Source organism: Callorhinchus milii, unplaced genomic scaffold (genome assembly GCF_018977255.1).
Source record: "Callorhinchus milii isolate IMCB2004 unplaced genomic scaffold, IMCB_Cmil_1.0 Scaffold6, whole genome shotgun sequence".
Taxonomy (NCBI): Eukaryota; Metazoa; Chordata; class Chondrichthyes; order Chimaeriformes; family Callorhinchidae; genus Callorhinchus; species Callorhinchus milii.
The window spans coordinates 14,990,627-15,009,923 of record NW_024704747.1 but is presented as its reverse complement, the minus strand read 5'-3'; the positions used below and the strand labels follow the sequence as shown (position 1 = coordinate 15,009,923).

General features: G+C 36.8%; 1 protein-coding gene across 27 annotated transcripts in view; it reads left to right on the top strand.

The window, feature by feature from the left end:
• LOC103176858 (poly(rC)-binding protein 3) overlaps positions 1 to 19,297 on the top strand; it is a 112,786-nt gene that overhangs the window by 53,667 nt on the left and 39,822 nt on the right. For 24 of the 27 annotated variants that reach the window (XM_007890681.2, XM_007890665.2, XM_007890664.2 and 21 more), the window contains 3 exons: positions 274 to 356; positions 3,107 to 3,202; positions 5,922 to 5,939. The gene's annotated coding sequence lies outside the window, so the exon portion shown is untranslated. The remainder of the gene's footprint in view (positions 1 to 273; positions 357 to 3,106; positions 3,203 to 5,921; positions 5,940 to 19,297) is intronic. The other 3 variants (XM_007890672.2, XM_007890663.2, XM_007890655.2) reach the window with 1 other exon arrangement.

The following is a 19,297-nucleotide window of genomic DNA, read 5'->3' as shown; positions in this document are numbered from 1 at the left end:
TATGCTCCTTTAAGTCCTGCTGATAAACCAGATTGGCTGGGCTGTCAGATCCACCTGGGTTAGAAACCAAACCACCATAGAGCATTGAATTGATTCCAATATTCTGTTGCCAAGCACATTGTCTGGAACCAGCTCACCTTCAAGGAGAGCACACTACCTCCCCCTCTCTCCTAGAAGGAAAGTCAAAATACAGTTACATGAAATGATATTATGCATTTTCTTTCAGAAGGCATATGCTGTATTCTTAAATTGCAATAATCTACTTGTTTTTAGAACCAGTGATTGAGGCATCTGAAGAACCGATACATCACCAAACATATTATAAAGAATAATGGACAACTGGGAGTAATTAAAAGGTAGGAAACATGTTTCCAAACGATCTATTTGTCTTATATATGAGTTATTATATTTTGTTTGCTATATCCGCAATGGTTGTCAGTGACCTCTTGATGCATGGCGATTTGTAAAGATTAAATATTGTCACAAATTTCTTGGGAAATTAACTACAGTTAATTACTGGTGAATTATAATACTTGGATATATTATAACTAACTAAGAGTGATTTCAAGGGAATTTACTTTTTTAAGGCTTGATTATGCCTTTGAAGTGGCAGTTTGCATCAGTTGTGAAGTACATCGAAAAGTGTTTGCAATCGTCAGCATTGAGTAAAATCAAATGTTTTGTGAAACAGAAAGTACTGGGTGACCAAAAAGTCATGATATCTACCCTATTATCTAAAAATAATCATAATTTCTTTTAAGACTTATTAGATATTGAAATGGTATTACGACTTTTTGGTCACCCTGTATATTAACCTCAATGGAGTCTAATATGAGGTACTTTGCACTTTAATGGTCAGCTGGTTGTCAGACATCCACAGAAACCCATCAACATGCGGAAGAGTATCCAAATACGACTGAGAGTCAGTCACATATGTATGCCAACTTCACGTAGAAATTTCTCTGTGTCTGAAATGGAATGCATAGTTTCTGCGTAGAGGGACCCAACCTTCTTACCTGATTCTGAAGAGTATTAGGCATAGGTTGGCAATAGTCTAGGCTTAGGGAGCCCATGCACTATCTGGCAAGTTTCCTGCTGCTTGTAAAGCCAGCACCACCTTTTGGGCTATGGCTTGCAGAGTTGCAGAGTTGGCAGAAACTGAGTGGGAAGAGTCCTTGCTCCTAGTGACTGGTCAGACCCCTCAAGTCCTACCGATAAGCCTTGCTGGCTGGTCTGTAACCTGCAGTGCCCTGAAGTACTGTGAACCTGCAAGAACTGGATTACTGAGTCCAACACAGAAAGTTGTCTTGATGTACTAGCAGCAAGAGACTGTTTGTTCAAAAAACGATGATGGGTAGGATAGAGGTCAATTAGACCTCCTTCCAAAAAACTGGAGGAGCACTATCCCAATTGGAGAAGCTCTCCTGCTGCCGATGGTCTTTTGGCGAAGGGTAGAGGGGTATAAAGGGCATTCCCATGCCAGGAAACCTTCAAGACCTCTTGACATGAGGTTTATTTGATCTGTTGACATAATCAAGCCATCTTGTTTGTTCACCAACTATAGCTGGAACTGGCTTCCTCTGTGACACCCCTATGCTTCTATTGTATAGAATGTCCTAATTGAAAACCTAGAAGTCGGTGCTGTTATTTCCACACAACTGAATCTCATACCATTACTGTATGTTTCCCTCCAGCTCCTGTAGAAAATTTTCACAAGTTATCTTTTTGGCTCCATTCACATTATAAAATGCACTTTAAAGCAAGCCTTTTACTTTTCTTGTCCAATGGCAAAAGCATTAGAGTGATTTATCCTATAACTCTTTGTTAATGGCAGTGGAAAACAATAATACACACAAAAGCAAATGAGGTAGCTTTTGACTTTGACAAGAAAAAAATGACTAAATAGAATATCGAGCTGCTTTTTTCTATTGAATATTGGTTTTAGCTTGAAGGCATTCCACAGGAGGAGTACTAGAACGAGTTAATGCAGCACAGGGCAGGATTTTCCATTAGTCTGTTGATCAGTTGAGAGAGGAAAATAATGCTCTTACAGCTTCAGGTCACAGGTTTACTCATGACAATGTACTGAACACTCAAACTATAATACATAGTACTCTATAGACAATATGGAATAGCCATCACCTACTGCAAAAGTACTTCATACCTTGTCTGTACTTCAAATTCTATTCTGAAAATGTAAGAGTAGTATTCCTGTTATAGTGTCTGAGTTAGTAATTCATAGAATTAGCAGCGCAGGAGTTTCCTTTTGTCTGCAGAAATCAGTTTGCAAAATATTAATGTGCTGTTAATTTTGATAAATTTATGATTGTTGTGCCCGCGTTTTCGCCCACAAAGTATACAAGTCAATTCACTTCACAGTATATTCTGTGAAGCCCTTTTGAAGACGTGTACATATAAGTATATATAAGTTGCTATATGAAATGCAAGGATGTTTATTATTATTCATTTGTAATGGCTGGAATTTCTGACTTTTCCACTTAGGATATTTTTCATTTATAGAAATGGAAAATATCGTAAGTGGAAAAGTGATATAACTATGATACTGGCACAATATAATAGTCATTCGGCATTCTTTCCCAGTTTTGGTTTTAAGTAGTACAAGAAAAATGAGGGCAAACACCTCAGTCATTGTAATTGGTGTACTTTGTTCTCAGTACATTTCACACACGGGATAATCTGACACTGGTTTCGCTTTTCTCTGGACAAAATTCAAGGGAACACTTCTCTTCCCTTTCCTTTGATGATGGGAATGTTGCGAATGTGGGTTTTTAAGTTCATGCACTGTTTTAGGAGAGCCACTCCTGTGAGATGTCAATTCATTATTTTCCACTCTTCGCCTACTCTGTATGTAGATCACAAGAGAAATTTAAATGAAGAAGCTCCTTTGGCCTATCTGATCTTATCCTTCCAGAATACTTGTTACCAATCCAAAATGGTCCTTCCATTGTCACAATTTTCCCTAGTCTCACAATTCTTGATATCCTGTAAAGTACTGCATTTGTCCTATCAAAAACAGACCAATATTTAAGGAATTCTTCTGCAGTGAAGTTCAGCGTTAATACTTCTGCTGTTCCCTGTATTTCAGCCAACAGTACAAACACTGTGACGTAATCTTCATCTTGCGACAGAAGGCTGCTAACAATATATTGATCTCTTCAAACCCATTGACAGCTGCCAGAAGGTGAGTGGGAAAACAATTTGTATTTTGTGTTACTGGGGCAGTGAAAGGATTTAAAATATTTAAATTTGTGTGAAAAATATTACCAAAGTGTTTTTTTTACCATAAGTATTTGGGAAAACAATTTGAATTTTGTGTTACTGGGGCAGTGAAAGGATTTAAAACATTTAAATTTGTATGAAAAATATTACCAAAGTGGTTTTTTTACCATAAGTATTTTAGACCTGTCAAAAGTGTCAGTGCTGTTCCCAGCTGACAAATATTAAGGCACCGGGAGATATTTTGTTGGAGATGTAAGCAAAGTGCTAGAATTTTCACTATTGTTTTTCGAATTAAATTTAATAAAACTATTAGTGTATCTGTAATCATAAGTGTTGAACATAAAGGTCTAAATCTTTGTTCAGTTTGTCCTTTTAGTTCAATATGATTAAATTTACTTGCCAATATATTATTGGGTTTGGTATTTGGGGTTTAAACTTCAAGTTTTTTTTTAAGATAAGACACACTTAACGTTAGCATGTATACCAATAAGATCCCAGCACAGCTCTTTGGCTATTCTGGGTTATTTGGACAAATATAAATCACTGATGTTTCTATTTTATCCATTGATTGGCTGTGTTGAGTAAGGGTGAGGTCAGGCTCTGATTCTAATGGTCCTATGATGAATTAGCTCCTACCCCAATATTCACTGGACAAGCGAATAACAGTTGAACAAAGTAATGGAGAACAACTGCCATTCAGGTCGTAAGAGGAGAATATCGGAGAAAAAAATCACTTAAAATAATCCATTAGATCACCGAAAATTTTAACTATTAAAAATTAAACTCTCAGCTTTATTATTTGAGGAGGGAAAAGAGCAATATGGGTGGAGAGTAATGTTCACCATGATATTGATTGCAGATGAAGGAGTGATAGTTTTTTGACAATTTTAAATTATGTTTTGTAAAAACAAAAGCTTTAAAATATACCAAACACTTTCATAACTAAGCACTTTTAAAACAGAAACTGAGTGTTGGGAGACAAACTGTTAGTATAACGTGGGGAAAATGTAGTATGATCTTGGTCTATTTTACCTCTTGGAGATGCACCATTTCATACCTTCTCAGCGGGCTGCCACTTACGTCAAACAGATTCACAGTCCAGTCATGTACATCTGGAATTGGTTAAGGATGCTTTGTCAATCGGGCCAGAGCTGACTCATATGTCCTTAAAATTCATATATTTCATCAATAATGTCCTCATTCAGACATTTAGGATTTGAACAGTTTGAAGATGGAATTGTGAAACTGCCAACTATGACTTATTTGGATAGTTTGTCATTCAAAAATAAGCAAAGCTTCATGTATTAAAATGGATTTGCAAACTGTACCACTCTTATTGATATAATTTAATGTTTTACTAATCTTAACCGTTCTGATGTTTCACATTACAAACTTCACCCATCTTAAATTGTTGAGTAATGTAGCCCAAAATTCTTTCACAGTCAGTTTTCTCTTTCACTCTATGATCACCACTGATCATTCCAAAACCAGGAATACAGATGGGTGAAATGTTTCCTACTGTCTTGTAACTTGGCTTTACTTGGTCCAATATATACTGCGTAGAGTGTCAGCTTGGCTCAGTTGGTAGCACTCCGAATCAGACAGTTGTGGGTACAAACTCCCAAGTTGGGACTTGGATCGCATATAGTCTAAGGTGACAATGTAGTGCTGTGGGCGTGCTGCATTGCTGGAGGTGCTGTCCTTCGAATGAGACATTAAACCGAGGTCCCACCTGCCTGTTCAGATAGACATTAATGATCACATGCCACTATTTGAAAAGAGAAGGGAGTTTCTCCCTGTATCCTGACCAACAATTGCCCAAAGGGTCACTCATTCGATGAGTGTTTGTGGGAAATTGCTCAAATTAGCTGCTGCGTTCACCCACAAACTACACAGTTGCAATACTTTATATCCTGTGAAGTGCTTTGAGACTTCTCAACGGCATGATAAAGTGTTATATCAAAGCAAGGTTTATTCTAATATGACCACCTGGCCAAAATTAGTCAAAAATCTAAGATTTGGTTCACACTCCAATCTTTAAATCTACCTTTTGGTGTTCTGTTAAGCAGAAAACAGAAATGTAACTTTAAATAATTAGTTTTGGGGGCTCTTGGGGTGTCCCTTGTGCCACGCATAAACTGTGGCTGAGTGAGAGTAAATGAGCTAATCCTGGGCCATTGCCTATAACATTCTAATATATATATTAACTATCTTTCCTCATTGTGATGTTCCATTTAATTGGGCCAAATATGTAACTCCCACAGTTTCATAGCATATTGGGCTCAGATTGAATGTGGGATGTTTATTCTGTTGTGTTCTGTGCTGAAATATCTGTTATTTTGACCCTTCTGCTCAATTGGAAGATGAAGGTGAATTAACAAGTTAACAATATTGATTAAAATAATGCGCCAACATCCTGAGGCAATTGCATCTTTGAGCATTTGTTCATTTCCCGCCCTTAAACTCTGGATTAAGTGTGGTTTGCCTTCACGCCCTTCTGGTGCAATTAGTCAGAAGGTTAGTTATGGCAGTGTGGTGCAATGACAGGCCTCAAAGTGAATACCGTGCCCTTGCTATGGGCAACATGAAGATCTACATAAAGAGGGAAGCCCAGTAGCAAGGATTTAGTGTGCCTCCTTTCTGCTGAATGTGCTGTTTTGTTTTCCTATCTTTCTTTGCAGGAGAACTTCCCTAATCTTGTAAGTACAGTACAAATATTTACTTAGTAATTTAAAGTAAATTCACTAACTCTTTCCTTCTTTCCTTAAATGTAGTATTGCTCATACAATGAGAATTGCTCTCCATGAGAGATTTTGATGGGTAAATAGTGCTAAATTATTTTCATTTGTTAGTAAGTGGAGAGCATAGGTTTAAGGTCATTAGCAAAACTTGAGAGGTTCGAAGAGTTTTTTAAAAAAAAGCAGATTATTAGGACCTGGAATGCCATATCAACAACAGCGATTAAAGCAGAATCCACAATAGCTTTTAAAAAGGAATTAGACAAATATTTGAAAATATTAAAAGGTATTGGGATAGGGCGGTAATTGTGACTAAAAGCATAGCTTTCTCAGAGAGCCAGCAAGGCCAAGTGGCCTTGGAATTCTGTAATTGCATTCAAGACCTAATATTTTTATGCACATTAAAGATGTGATTATTTTTTATAAAGACCCAAATGTTTGTTTTAGTTAAAATGACTAGTAAAATGGCTTTGATAAATGTTTGTACGAAACCTGATTTCCTAGGATTTTTTAAAAACATAATATTCAAAGATAAGTGAAGCACAAACAATCCAGCTGAATCTCAATGCTAGAGGTTGTTGTAGATAGAAGATGGACAGAAGAATACACACTTTAATGGCATATTGGTGAAAAATGACACTGAGCCAGACTTAATGCTGAAGCTTAACTGGATACAAATTTTCGCAATGAAAGTGAATAACAGCTTCAATTTCTTGTATGTATGATGTGATTACAATTCTATCTGGAATTATGTAACACACAATGAAACGACTAAAACTAGGTTAAACACAGGAATCAATAGTTTATTTATTGTAATAGTATTGCTTTGGACTGGCTTGGCTGGCATTTTGTTGATCATGATTTCAATTAGTAGTCAGTTACACTGCCAAAATCACAGTGCTTGACTTGTGCCCTCTACCCCACAGAAAGTGATGCAAAGAATCTCCAAATATGTTTAAGCAGTTTGTCTTGTACATTTATATTGTATGTAAATAGTTTAAAAAGAAAATAGTCTTAATCACAAATTGCTTTAAATCAAATTTGAAAAGGTTAGAATAATGTAAAACAGATTCTCAAACCTCTCAAAGAGCATGTTTAATGATGTTTCTCATTGAATGTTTGTTTATGTAGCCCAGTGAAGATTTACCACAAAATTTTGTTGTCTCAAGAGTTATCTGTTCATAAATCTGCACAACACACAATCTATTTCCAATAATTACTTTGTAGTAATGTCACTTTACAGTAATGTCACTTTAAAGAGTGAAGTGTTCTGATTTGTGTTTATTAAATACTGTAGAGTTTGTCAGAGTTTAAAAAAAACAGAAAAGATCTTCTCAAGCCGATATTTTTAGGAATTTCATTTTCTACAACTTGTCTGTAGGTTAACAAAAATAATGTTATCTCTTTGTGCTCTCTAGGGCCCTAAAGATTGCTGGTAGCTGATTTGTATCTTGTGCATTTAATAATGTTAATAATTAATAATGTTAATGCTGGATGATCTGCAGCTTCAGTGCATTTTTGTAGAATTCAATATTTGTAACAATATTAGTCCAAATAGAACATTGCCACGGTGTTTTTTGTTGGATGAATATTGCCAGTTACTGAAGAATCAAAAAAAGTTAACATATATTTCTGTTTGTCTGGGGATGGGAAGGCATAGTTGACTGCATGTTAATATTTCCTCCTTTATGCTGACTTATGGAATCAATCAGTCCAAAGTTAAGTCTTGGTCAATAAGTTGATGCATAGCGTAATATCCTTCAATCATAAATTCTGAAGAGTTGTCCTTATTTTATCTTGGTAGTGTTGCTATTTTTTATACTCAATCTTTGTGTTTTCTCATGGTAAATTTGCCACATTGTAGCACGAAACTAACTGCTTTTATTCTGGAACTTTTGCTGACAGTGAGGGGAAATCAGACTGTGCCTTTGTGGGTATAATACACAGTGATTGCCTTTGAATAACATAATGTTATAGAGGTGAAAGAGCAGTGTTCTGGCACATTGTCAATTCCCACCAAAGAATATGATAATTTTCTGTTTTTCATCTCAGCAATGTTGAACAGGTTTTGTTGTATTCTAGAACACAGTTCACAACTTCAGTTGATCAATGAACATAACATAACATGTAGGAGCAGGAGCAGGCCATTCGGCCCTTCAAGCCTGTCCCGCCATTCAATCATGGCTGATCTTCTAATCTAACTCCAGCTAATAACATAACCCTGCTTTATCCCCATATCCCTTAATCCCTTTTGCAATAAGAAATCTATCTATCTCAGTCTTGAATATGTTCAAGGACTGAGCGTCAACAGCCCTTTGGGGTAGTGAGTTCCATACATTCACCACCCTTTGAGTGAAGAAGTTCTTCCTCAACTCAGTGCGAAAGGGCTGCCTCTGATTTTAAGGTTGTGACCCCTGGTTTTAGTTTCTCCAATCAGGGGAAGCAATCTCCCACTGTCTACTCTATCATGCCCTTTGATGATCGTATAGGTTTCTATAAGATCCCCTCTAATTTTTCTATATTCTAGAGAATATAGGCCCAAATTGGTCAGCCTATCCTCGTAACTCATCCCCTTCATCCCTGGTACCAACCTCGTAAATCTACGCTGCACCCCCTCCAAGGCAAGTACATCCTTCCTTAAATAAGGAGACCAAAAAATGAAGCAATTTTAATGTAGGATGTGAACGTATGAAAGAAGCATTTTGGTGGGAGAACATTATACTATAATAGAACTTGTAGTTTGGTTTCAAAATGTATTATATCCTCGGAATCCTTTGATTGTAATACATGCTCACACATTATTTTTGTTCCCTCTTTGTAATACACCAGCATTTACTATCGGCATGAACTGCGGTTAGTAGTTAAGTGTGGAATGTGATAACTTGGGACTAAAAAGATTTTAACTGTTAAGATTTGATTTGACTGAGAAACCTATGGACTACTGTCTAATTCAAACAATTTATTCCAAAGATTGGTGCCTAGAGAGACACAGATCAGAAATGGCATTTTCCAATGTCTGAATTAAATAGAAAAGCAAGGGGTTGGGTTTGGGTAAAAAGCAAAACTGAATAAACAATGGATAAGATTTACAGTTGACCGTATTCCTTATATAGCCGTTTTAAATTTAATTTACTTTAAATAAAGATATAAGCACATGCCACCCATTTTGGTGTAAAACAAAAAGGACATAATAAATGCAGTGAACCGTTTCCTAATTTGACTGTTAAAAAAAATTGGGGCACAAGCAGTGTTCTTGACACATTTGGCTTGGAGGGATACACTGGGTGGCTGGTTATGAGGTCACTGAGCATTTCCTTCGCCTCTAACTACACATACACATGTAAATATGTAAGAAAGATGAAGTCGAACTAGGCAACAGTGTCCGCCAGAAGATGGTTTGTAGCAAACTGGATGCACGTTCGTTTCTATGTCGTGAGATTACTGCGGATCCAGTCAGCTGATGAATCCTTGTGAAGAGTTCTCTCGGAGCTGCGGTGAGGTTGGCGCAGTATGGTAGCCTGCAGCTATCTGGTCGGAGAAATGGCCTTTTTGTGAATGCCATAGAAATGACGAGATGTTCATTGCCCAGAAGTCCAGGACCAACCTCAGTAAAGGGAAAATGGGAGGATTTGGAGAAAGCGGATCACGTGCCCAGGACCTCGACACATGTGATCCAGCCTTGGGCCAATCAGGGCATTTTGCTCATATTGGATGGGACAGACAAAATTGCAGTTTTATTTCGACATTATTTTTCCTCCGGTCTCTGTACACTGCATGTGACCATCTGTTCAAATCGAAATCGGGCAAAAAAGTGGAAAGAAAAACAAAGCTGCTTTTTGTGGGTAAGAAGATTTTAAAGGATTTCTGGGTTTCAGATGTCATTAACAGACTAAAAAGTCCCATTTTCCTAATTTGATGGATCGACTTGATGGCCAGGTCTCATTACAAGTGCCAGTCTCTGTATTCAGAGAAGTATTGTTCCCTTTTATTTTTCACTTGTCTCAATTTTGACTTTTAGGATAGAATGAAAAATGACTAGAAATTGTGAGTGTTACTGAAAGGCCTTGGATTTGGTAAGAATTTCACTCGGACTATTTCCATCCTTTATACGTCTAGATTTTTTGTTAAGTGTGATAACTCATGATACTTTGGTGGAAGGTTGTCTTTATACAGTTAGATGACATTATCTGTTTTGATTCAAATGATGTGCACTCGAGTAGTTCATACAGCCTTTTTTATAGGACCATATGGTTGGGCAGAGAAATGTAAACAGTGTGACACATATGTACTATGTTTTATGTCCATTTGACAAGAGCTTATTAGTTTCTAACCTTTTAAAATTCATAATTCCAGAAATTTATTTGTGGGTTTCCTGAATTGAGATTTGTAATGAATCATTATTTGAGTATCTATTTTCATTTGTACATTTTGGCTGAGGGCTTAAACTGTATTCCCACTGTGTTTGATGAAGAAAGCACTATTTGTCTAGGGAATTAAGCTGTGACAAACCTAATTCTATTATTGCAAGGAAGAGACAGATATTGGCTGTAGCAATTTGAATATTCCATCCAAATGAAGATTTTTCAGAATTATTTTAATTATTTGAGACAAGCAAGAAAACTATAATCTTTCTTTAAGGTAAAGGTAACAAATGTAACAAAAACAATGCCGAATGGCTTATCAATTTCAGATTTGAGAGTGCATGTAAATTGGTGTGGATTCCAGATCGTGTCTATCAAGCAATATAATTCTCCTTTTCACAAATATTGAGTATTTTATAGATTGACTTTTGAATTCCATTAATTTCATCACTATACCATCATAGCCTTGAATATTTCTAAATCTAATTGTGTTTAACGATTAAACTGTATAATAAACAAACTTTCAGAGTATATGGTTAACTAATTACATATATCGACACATTTTAGATTAAATTAATTCCTTTACTTTATATGTAAATGTTCAAAGCAATCTGTTTAAGAACTCCATGTTTTTGAGCACGAAGCATTAAGCAAAGGCAAGAATTTCATCGTACATTTGTAAATGGAATAATATAGTTGCAGAAAGAGCTGAACAAAAATATTCTTTTTTGTGCTATCTGACAATTGATAAATTGATATATTCTCCTGCCATTAGTTTTAAAACATCTACATTAAATGATTTCAAAATCTACATAATAAACTGAGTATTCAGAGAAATATAACATATTAGAAGGAAACTAGATATTTTTATTAATGATTCTAATAAGCTACATGTTTTTAGTGTTAAAACCTGGTGAGTGCGGCGTTATACCTTTGTGCTGTTTCGTACGCTGACTAGAAACGCATCCGTGGCGGGTGCCGTTTGGTGACAGGGACATGATCAAATGTGGCTTTTATAATAAACTTTGTAAATGTAAGATTAGTGTTAGCTTCTGCATATGTACAGTGTTCACCCATAGCTTTTATGTATAGTTTCAAGATAAGTGACCTAATTGTATGTTAACGCCATTGTACTATAAGTGGATTTCGAATGTGTTTTTTGCACACGGTCACAACTTGTGTGTTACTTCAATTTATATTTTTGAAGGACAATAACACTAGCAGCTCACCTCATCGAAAACTGAGCCACCATTTCTCAAAAAAAGGACCAAGCATGTAGCAAATCTGGTGTTAACAATGGGAAGCTTGTCTCTCTTTCTCCACTCCCAATCATTTATCTTGCAAATTGTGTTCACTTAAGTCATGCATAAATCCTCTGATGAATTCAGTAATAGAACACAATTTTGTTTCTTTTATTTGCGTATTCAAAATTACAAGTTTTTTTAATTCTTGTTTTGTGTCGATTTGAAAGGGAATAGAAACTGAAAAAATCATTTATTTGAATTGATTCATGTTAAATTAATTCAATTTTACTTTGAGACTGTTTGCTATAGGAAATACACAAGTATTTTAGGTGAGTAAAACGCTAAAATACTGATTAGTACCCAACCACAAGTATAACCAACGTAAATGTCGGCCACATTAATAATTAGAGCTGTTATCAGGTTGCTGTTTGACTGAATTCCTGGAAGGCTCAGAAAATCTTGTGGTCTTAATTGCTGCCTTAATTGGTGCTATAGTAAAGTTTAGTTGCCTGAACTATCCCAAACATTCTTCACTTTAATAACGTTTTGGGCTAAAATTTGTATAAATGTAAACCTAAAACTTGATATTCATAAAAGGTGCAATATAGGATATGAGACTGCATCAAATTATACCCAAGAAAGCAAAATTAGATCATTTGAACTGCGCATCGTATGAATTCTTGCTTTAAACAAAATGGTGGCAACACAATCAGGGAGTTAAAATGTCGGTCAGTGCTTGTAGTGAGTCAGTTTATGCACTGCCAAGTGTATTCCTTCCTTTCCTGCAAAGATATTGGGTAAGTACTTGTGTATGTCGGACTTTTGCTAAGGTAGGTGATGACATTTATTTCTGTTTTTGTATTAAGAAAACTGTTTGTTTCCCTTAGTAGTTTACAACTACTGTATTTAACCTGGTATCTTAATGGGAAAATATCTTATCTCTGGTTATTAATCCGGTTTTAATGGGAGTTGATACTTAAGTGTAAGTATCTTTATACAACTGCGATGCTGATGAAATCCATCGCTGCTCATGTACAAATATTTATTTTGAATTCTCCAAATTGGATGTATTCAGATGCTTAATTCTACTATAATGTGTTGATAAATATGTTGCACGTAGCTTAAATATTATGATGCCATTGTGGCTTCACGTCTCTCCTATGTGACAAATCTTTTTATGTTCGCTAACCTTCTAGTTTAGAAATATTGCCAGTCTTCACAAATACTCTTCTGCAGTTTATAAACCTCATGAGACCATTGCAATTTATAAGGACCCAGTCATGTATAAACAAAATCTATGACAATATTTGTGCTCTATATTCTGGCAAATCTGCATAAGACAGAAATGAAATGGAAACTCAGCTCAAATATGAGCTACATGCATACTTCTCGAAGAAATCAAGTATGGAACTCCTGAAAAAGCTTGAAAATGTTATTCATTGACTTCTTGAAAGTGTTCAGTTCCCAGCTGTTTGTACCTGTTGTATACTAATACTCTCAATATACAATACTCAGCCTTTACTTTTTCATTGTGTGTCACATAGATATTACAGTATCCACTTTGCTTTGGTAGTAGAAAATAAACATGCAAACCTTAATAATAAGAAAGGAACTTGACACTAAAATGTACTGAATCTAAAATACCGCCATTGTGTAAATTGTATTTTAATGCAAATGTCTTGTGCAGTGAATAAAATATCTTGCGTGCAGCTTAAATATTATGATGCCAGGGTACTTTTACGCCTCATGATTTGCATAGATGAAATAAAATATTTTGGGCTTTTCCCAAACTTGTCTATATATTAATTTGCAGCATTTTTGAGTTTCTGTCTGTTTCTCTCTCTTTGTTCCTGCAAATTGATAATAATAATAATAATAATAATCCTTGCATTTGATAGAGCGCATTTCACGTCTTCTCGATGTCTCAAAGCGCTTCACAGAATATGCTGTAAAATGAATTGACTGTATTTTTGGCGAAACGCGGCAGCCAATTGCGCACAGCAGTGTCCCACAAAGAGTCGTGGATTGAAAATGACCAATTATGATAGAGCACAATTCTTGCAATATTAAATGTTAAGATTTAGTGCTGAGAGGTGCAAAGGAAAAGGGATTGTCAAAGGGGTTCAAATCCATTTTACTCTTCTGTCTGTTGGTTTTGAAATTTTAATTCCTAGTCTTCAAGACTATTGATAAATATTTTTCCTATTTCTATTCATAATTAAAGGTGTTTTTAATTTTTCTTTAAATCACCCTCCTCTATTTAGTTTAGGAATGATGTTGCAATGATGAACTGGGGGAGAAGAAGTTTATACCAGAGGTGATGGTGGTTCTATCAACCCCCCACCCCTCCTCTCTCTCTCCCTCTCTAAGACATAGAAGCTGAGTGATTAGAAGTGACAGCTGTGGAGCCAGCTGTCACTGCCATCCAGAGCATGCTCCTGAAATGCACATATTCAAGCTAAGGGTATGCATAATCTCCTTTGATTTATCCTAAACGGGCTACAGTGTTAAAAATATCAGAGAGCTGTGTCACAAAAATCTTCCTTGTCCGGATTGTGGAAATGACTTCAGAACCTTGCTGAAACTGCACCATTTGCTTACAGCTTTCTCTAACCTCTGTTTCCCTCCAGTTCACACAATAGTGACTTTGCAGTTTTTGTGTTAAAGCTCGATTGTAAAATGTTCTGTTTGCAGGATGTGTCCTATTAAAGGGCTTCACTGAAATGAAAGCTGTTAAAACGTGCTCTTATTCTAGAATGGTACTATAAAAGCAATGATATCTGAAAAAGTTGGCACAACATGATGTCCGAGCTAATGAGCATTAGGTGGAATTTCCTTCCAATAAAACTGGAAGCTCTTTGCTGGGTATTCATGCATCACCTACTTTTATTAAAATATTGTACAATTACAGATTTTGATGTGCCCATTCCAGTTGCACTACCAGAAAATGATGCGTTTGGATTTATCTTTAGCAAATTACTATTTATCAACACATGGTTCTCACCATAAAAACATTGACACTGTTGTGTGACTACTAATAAATGCTATACCTGATTAATTGACATCAAATTCTTATTTTCTTATGAAATGGGCTAAAAATGGATGAAATCCAAGTTTACGTAGTATCTATACTTGACTTACCATTTTAAAAAGTCAGTTACTATCAAACTTTATAGTGGATTTCATCATAATCCTTGCATTTGATATAGTGCCAGTCATGTCAGGAGGGCATCTCCAAGTGCTTCACAGGACTTACGCCAAAGTGTAGTGACTTTGTATTTAGTAGGCATATCTGGTAGCCAATTTCCGCACTGTAATAATAATAATTCAACCATTTGATACAGTGACTTTTACATCAGGAGGATGTTTCTAAAAGAGCTTCACGGAATATATCGGTGTGTCAGTTTGGCTCAGTTGGTAGCACTGAGTCAGAATCAGAAGGTTGTGGGTTAAGCTGGCATTTCAGTGCAATGCTGGGGGTGTGCTGCTTTCTTTGAGTGTCGTCCTTCGGATGAGACTTTAAACTGAGGTCCCATCTGCCTGTACAGGTGGACATTATAGATCCCATGGTACTATTCAAAAGGAGAAGGAAGTTTCTCCCTGCCCCCTGGCCAACAATCCTCCAAATAAAATTGGTCATTCATTTCACGGCTGTTTGTGTGACATTACTGTGCGCAATGCCTCTTTTTGTAGAATAGAACCTTTTTTGTCTCCAAAATTTGCAGTCACTTCACTTTACAATGACTCCTGTGAAGTGCTTTGGGAAGCTAAGGATTTATTATTGCTGTCAAGTATAGTGATTGTATTTATAGGGGAGCACATCCTAGAATATCTCAAACAGCCATGAAGTGAATGACCAATTTTATCTGAGGGATTGTTGGCCAGGATTCTGGGAGCACGTCATGGGATCTTTAATGTTCACCTCCATAAATGCAATTGGAATGTCAGCCTTAACGACATGAATTCAAAATCCAGACATAGGCTAAAACGCTGCAAACTGAGCCAGGCTGTCTATCATTAGATCAAATGCAAGTAGGTCACTGCCGCTCGTTTTAATGCTACATAATGCCGTTGAAATCATCCAGTTCATAGCAAATTTCATTTGTGGTGTGTTTGTCATTTCTAAAATTGGAACTGGAATATTGGGAGAAAAAAATCCAACTGATCTTTCGGTCTCTATTAGTCATCAAACAAAAGTAATTTCTTCAGAAAGTAAACCAAGGTTCTCCAAGCCGACCAATTCTTCTCAAAGTAATCTGATTGAATGGCTTCAAGAAATCAAGCAACATCGGAACGAATACTAGTTTGGCTGTTGATTGGAATTGACAATTGAATGGCTACAAGAGTAACTGGCTTTTATGTTCTTCATTGCCCCTTTTCTGGCCCCTGATATGTTATGAACAAAGCTCTGTGTTTCACTGAACCCTAAATAAAATGATGACAGATGGATGGTTTGGCTCGAGGTAGCTTTGAATGCTTCTACTGCTACATTGTTGCCAAAGAATTGTGTCCAAAAGTGCTACTTACCTATGTCAGTCATGTTATATTGATTAGCTCTGGTGAGCCAATTTCCTATCTGTCTCTACGGTTCCAGATCCAGGAATCGAAAATGTGCACACCCAATATATTGTTGATTTAGCCTTGTGATGTATATTGCTTTCGACATGAAGTGAGACTATAGCATTGGTTATTGATTGTCAAAAATGATAATTACTTCATCTGATCGTGTCTTGTGAACTCTATGTTCTCTATTCACCTCCCTGGTGTTACATGCAAACATGCATACGGTGATTATTATGGTCGCCTTACTTGAATTAGTACCGCATAATCAGTAAAACTCCAAGCGAGACAGTGACACAATCGTATTATCGTATTTTGATATTGCAAAATCAGTTGAGTGTTAGAAAGAACTTTGAGATGGTACATTTATTCACTTATAGTATTGGTCTTATTCTTTTAATATCATGTGCTTTCCTGAAATTACATTGATTTATAACTGCATTATTTTGGGAAAAAAATCAACCAAGCACAATTGTAGGAAGTAAAATGACCATAACTTTACTTCTTCCCACCCAATCATGAGTTTAATTAATGCCAAATTTGCCTGGACTTTCTCCTATTCCCAAAAATCCATTCCACAAACATAAGGACCAAACCACTAGTCAGTCCATCAATGGTGGTACCTTTTTCTTGTACTCTGCTTGAGAAATAGCAAATCAGTACAAGTAACAGTTTTGAAATGTTGCCTTCAAGAGGATTGTGTTCTCAGTTGAGCGCTACTCATAATCAGAGACCAGGGGCTAGAGGTAAGCGGGGTCTCCTTGGAGCTGATCTGGCTCCAAGGTGACATGCATGGCAACGGAATGTCGAAATCGAGTCAGCACTCTGTGGCGGTCCCGGTAGTCTGGTTCCTGAGCCAGACGGGTCTGCAGTATTCCAGGGCACTGCTCATCAGCAGGACCCGGAAGAGCAGATGCTGGGGGCAGGTAGTTATCCCACTCAGCTCCTTCAAGCGAAAGCCCAAAAGGGGTGGGTGCTCTTAGCTGGACAACAACAACAACAACTTGCATTTATATTGCATCCTGGAGCATTTCAAAGCAGCAGGAAAGCTTGCCAGACGGTGATATCAATGGCAAGCTTTGCTGTTTTAACTAGTTAGACTTCAGCAGTACCCCAACACACTCTCTGGGGTCCCCAAGCCTTGACTCTCGCCAACATGCACCCAATACTTTCTGGAATTAGGTAAGCAGGATGTGACCCTCCAGGGAGAGAGTGCATTGCATTCCAACAATCTATCTCTGGAATTTCCACGTGTAGGTGGGCTGCATGGAATTGTCAGTTTAGTTTGTATATTCTTAGGCATGGTGGTGGGTTTCCGCGTGTGTGAACCACGTGCCTGACCAAAAAAATAAGTTTTTTCATGCAAATACATTTTTCAGATAAATGTTTGAGAACCAATGCTTTGTAATTTTATCAATACATTTGTGGAATGTTCTTAGCCCCTGGAATTCTCGTGTTTCTTCCTTTTTCAATCAAGATGACTTTAATGATGCCTTCCTTGTGGTTTTGAAGCAAACTATTCATACAATAGCTGACATTGTGATACAGTTTTAATATTGAAGAGTGGTCACATGCTGGATCTAAATGAGAGGATTTGAAGTGAGCAGGAGGCTTCAGATGATTAGAGAGTTTATCCAGGATTATGTCTAAGGCATTAGACAGAGACGCAGTGATTTGATGTGCACACATGAGAAAGTTGGCACATAGGGCTGGTATATTATGTAGCTGTGGAGCAGAGCAATAATGGATGTGTGGAATCTACAAGCTCGGTTTTATGCTGTTACATGGGCTTGTCTAACAGTGAGCGGACTGGTGAAATGCTATATGGTGCATGATGCAGTATCTTGAAAAACTAATCCTGAAAAACAAATGCAATTCATTGGTAAGCAAGTGGCTTCCCAGTCCAAGGTCTACTGTAAAATGACAATCCTTCAAATGTTAAGGAGCTCTCCTTACCTAAATGACTGCAATGTTATGAAGAAAATCTGTATGCTTGCTTGTCCTTGTCTATGTTCATATGTTTTACAACTGGAATGTTTGTAGCACATCTTCAATAGCATTGACGAGCTTGACTGACTTTATACCTTGATTGCTGTTCCATGCTGTGTCCCCATTCATGACTAAATTACATCACTGATGATTCACAAAGTGAGCTTTTGCAGATTTGCTTAATAGTTCTAAAGCATGAATGCATCCTGAGGACTTAGGTAAACTCACTTTATTATGTTTATAAGATCACATATGTTGATCTATATATGTTGATTATCAGTTATGACCATTCAGACCTTACTGCCAATATTCAATATCTTGCTGTATGATGGATGGTACAGAACCATGTTTGGTGTATGGATGGACCATGAATTTAATTATAGTGCTACTGTAGTCCCATGCTAGCAAGTTACAAACTCATTCTGCCAACTCCAAATACCATATATTGGTTAAAACATCCTGATACATGGAATAGATTGGTAACTAAAATTATTATAATTGCCAATACAAATTGAATTGTAATTTGAGGAGAAAATTAAACTGCTGTGCAGAATTGGCTGCCGTGTTTCACCCACAAAATATACAGTCAATTAACTTTACAATATATTCTGTGAAGCGCTTTGAGACATCTCAAACACGTGATAAGGCGCTATTTTAAATGCAAGAATTATTATCTTGCATATAGGAAGCTGCAAATGGGTTGGAGTGGAAGGCTTGGAATAGTATTTAAAAGATTTATGCCTTGTTAATATTGGAATACTTCAGATCAGATTTGTTCTTTATAACTTGAAGCTGCTGCTCCCTCCATTACTCAGTAGAGATGAATTAGAAGCAGCAGGCGCCTACACATTTGTAGTTCCACTTTTGAGCTTTGGACCTTTCTTGGACACATATCCGGACTTTAAACTCATAATCTAGGCTGACACTCCAGTGCAGCATTGTGGGTGCACTGCATTGTCGGAGACTTTTTGGGTCGAGGTCCTGTCCTGTTCAGGCGGACATTAATTCCGCGTTTCGCCCACAAAATGTACAGTCAATTCACTTTGCAGTATATTCTGTGAAGCGCTTTGAGATGTCTCGAAGATGTGATAAGGCCCTATATCAAATGCAAGGATTATTATTTCTCTTTTTAAAGATCCCACAGCACTATTCGAAAGGAGAGGGG